The sequence below is a fragment of the Sinocyclocheilus anshuiensis genome, unplaced genomic scaffold (assembly GCF_001515605.1).
Source record: "Sinocyclocheilus anshuiensis isolate Anshui unplaced genomic scaffold, SAMN03320099.WGS_v1.1 scaffold124, whole genome shotgun sequence".
In the NCBI taxonomy this organism is placed as follows: Eukaryota; Metazoa; Chordata; class Actinopteri; order Cypriniformes; family Cyprinidae; genus Sinocyclocheilus; species Sinocyclocheilus anshuiensis.
This window is the reverse complement of record NW_015554082.1, coordinates 452712-456346: the sequence shown is the minus strand read 5'-3', so window position 1 is coordinate 456346 and position 3635 is coordinate 452712. Positions and strand designations below refer to the sequence as shown.

General features: G+C 37.1%; 1 protein-coding gene across 1 annotated transcript in view; it reads left to right on the top strand.

Annotated features, from left to right (window-relative positions):
* The window catches only part of LOC107669074 (teneurin-3-like), a 119408-nt gene that overhangs the window by 55284 nt on the left and 60489 nt on the right, over positions 1–3635 (top strand).

Sequence of the window (3635 nt, the reverse complement as noted above, 5' to 3'; positions counted from 1 at the left end):
CATGTAACACTCCAAAGAGAAAGGAAAACTTGAAATCGCATCATATGACCCCTTTAACAGTAAAATGGGATGTAATTTCAGTCGCTCCATCCAATATTAATCAAAACGGCCCACTAAAGCATCTTGTTAAATCATAGTAGAACAACTGAGAAATTTAGTGCCAGCTGTATCTGTCTTTCCCAGATTGCAAATTAATACTTTTATGAAAAAAGAATAGAAACAAAGGAATTTCCTTTCTTAGCTGCATCATTTTTTTTTTTTTTTTGCAGGATGTGCCAGAGGAAGTCAACCTAAAGGTAAACATAAACTTACAAAGGACAGAAATGCACATTCAAGAGAAATCTGTGTACAGCATGTGTACGTCCAATCAAGAGAGAGAATTGTATTTTATTGCTCAGGGAGTTTGATTAAAGGAAGCTGATTGCCTCAGATCTGGATGGAAAGCCTGCTGAATGTCTTAACATTCTGCTCATGCTGTGTGTAATCATTTGTTAGTATGTGGAGTCTAGCGGCGCTCAGATTGAATCAGAGCGGCGCCTCCTTATCTAGATTGAAGGAAATAATTTGTTACAATTTTCCATTAAGTCGCATTCAAAAAGGCATGAGTTACCTTAAGGGCACATTTAAGGCAAATTGTGCCGCCGCAGAAGTTCACTGTCTCTTAAGATTGCTGGCTGTTTCATTTCCAACCACTGTCTCGGGCCGTTTGATGTATTTGCGAATGCAAACAACATGAAAGTGTAATGGTGTTCGCCGTGTCTGGGCATGACACAACATCACCATCTTTGCACCGGGTGACCTCTTTGTGTCAGGCGTACAGAGTGGAGTGTGTACCGTGTTTCCTCTCCAACACTGTCTAATGCACCATGTCACCGAGGCCTATTTTAACCCTGTCATGAATGTGGCAAGACACCTGTCATAATGATTCCTGTTCTTTCCTCACTTCAGCCTCTGTCCGTTTAGAATTAGTTGGTGTTTCATAGTTCTTGACATGACTGGTGATTCTGTGGCATATATGAACTTTTGTTTTTAGTTTATTTCTTTAGGGTTATTGTTATTATCAGAGATTGAATGATCATGCTTTACATCAGAGTCAGTATTACTGCATGCACGATGTCCAAGGCTAAATTCTGATTTAATGTAAAATGAAATATTAAATGTGCATGATTTAAAACATCGCCTTGTTGCAATAATAAACTGCAGTGAATTAAACAATGAACATAGATGCAAATTCAACCCTGGGTATAATTGATGTGACATGGGCACCAGCAGTCATACTGCACGTGTTTTGTTACAGTAGTTTGTGCACACATGCACGTTCTCAGTCGCACTCACTGACTTCAGAGTCGCTTGTCACAGTGCTAGTCTGTGACAGGCCCATGTTAAGAGCTCGCCAGAGATGTATGTTCACCATAATAACAGCAATAACAGTTTATCCTGCAGTAACTGTACTGAGTTACTTCTCGCAAATATTTAGTTATTAGTTTTTTGTGTTACTTAACCTGAACAAAACTTTAAATAATGTAGTAAAATAGGTGACTCTAATGATTATTTACTTGAGTAGTTTTAGTACTAAAAATGTCTTGTTTTTAGACACATCCTTTATGTGTGTGATGCTGAAATCTCACAGTGTGTTGCTGTGTAACATTTTTACCTCTTTGACACTGACAACAAAACTGTTTAAATGAATATTCCCATAAATGTTGACATTTGAGAAAATAAATTGCCAAATTGCTGTCTGTACAGCATGGTGCATTTTGCTAAAGCATATGGCTTCCTGCTTGTAAAAAAATAATAAAAGAAACAGAATGTCCTAATTAGTGCATCCCTATTAATTGAAGACAAAAAAGGAAGAAAAAAGGACACTATCTGGTCATGGTTGCTATTCCCTTGCCATTAACCTGCATTTTGTATCAGGATAGTATTTTGATATTCTTTAGCTGAATTGCATTTGCACTTTGCACTCTCCAGTGTGACTGTATAGAGATCCGATCACTGTCATCTGCACAAAACGGAAAACGCCACTTACATTGCAACTGAGGTTGTGTTCATCAAACATTTTCCATTATTTACTGAATTTGAAAAACATTGAGGGATAATTCCAAATGCTTTCCGTCATTTTGACAGATAAAAATAATATGTATGGTCTACTGCGTTTCCCTACTTTATAAACATTCCCACAGTAAAGGATGCTAATAAGGATTAGAAGCAAAGAAAAGGGAAGAAAATAAAGTTTTAAAAGGCCCCGTGAAAACCTGGGTGAGACACGTGAGTGAGGATCTGGGGAGAAAAACGAGAGAGAGAATAAAAGAAGAACCTGCACGATCTATCCCCAAGTACAAAGCACTTGGTAAGACTAAAGAAGCTCTTTTTACAGAAGCTCTTGCGATATAAATGTCACATTAAAAATGCCAAGAGTTACAATATTTTATTTATGGATAAAGTAGAGCATGATGGAAAATTTACAACCAAGTCTGACAAAGTGATGCATAATGATTATTTGTAATGCAGCATCTGTATCACTGTATAGTTGATCATGAAAACACATTAGTGTTCACACCTCATTGAATGTGCTCAGAATGTCCTTGCATCGGATCACACTCTATTTTTTAATAAAAATAATTTTATCATGATCAGGTACTATCTGATTGTGATCTGATCATCAATGTCCATAGTTAATGTGATGATATTTGTTATGTTTTTATCTAGGCTAATAAATGATACATTTTAAAGGCTTAAGTGTCCTAATATTTTTGAAGCCACTGTATATGATAACATTCAGTATGATACATAAAAACCTATGTGGAAAAAAGAAATCTGGCTTGTCATTTTGTGACTGATGCATTTGAAATGTTAATAATAGGTTATAAAGTATGATTTGATCATTGCCAGTACCATTTTGACATTTAAATGATTGAACTTAAAAGAAGAGAAAAAAGAGACAAAAGGCAAAGCTCATAACAAATTATTCCACCACACACACTTTATTCCTCGTGGTGCTTTCGCATGAGAGTAATGGCAAATATTGAATTTTTGTGGCTTGCCTGCGCAGTACATCCCTGTCACAGTCTAGTGTGTGACAGCATATGTTTGGACACCCGTAGTCAGATGGAAACAGACCTGTCAGCACGGCGGCAGGATGGGACAGTGAGATAATCACACAGTGTCATTTTGGGGGGCAATTACCCAGCTTGGAGTGAAATGAGAAAACCAGTTTTTTTCCTGCTGTCCTAATGGAGGTTCCGGTCATTAGTTAAACGAGAGTCTGTCTCTGGCTGTAATCAAACGTGAAGCGTTCAGTTTAAGAGCCCATTATAAAACATCTGCTCCCCAGCAACGGCCTGCGGAGACTTACGTTTACTCAGTCGTAAAAGTCGGTGAGCACCATGTCAATATTGCTACTCAATTTCAAGTCTTTGTAAGTTGTACAGTTGCGATTCATTCTTCGAGTCATGTTCACCTTTCCTGGCCATATCTGCTGTCTTTTGACTGTAGGCAAATACTACTACTATTACTACTACTAATACTTTGTTAATAATACTGATATATATATATTTTAGATTAATTACTTAATTATTTTTCCCCCAAAAACTTGGATGAAAAATGATGCAGAGCTATGATGTTGAGCATTCATC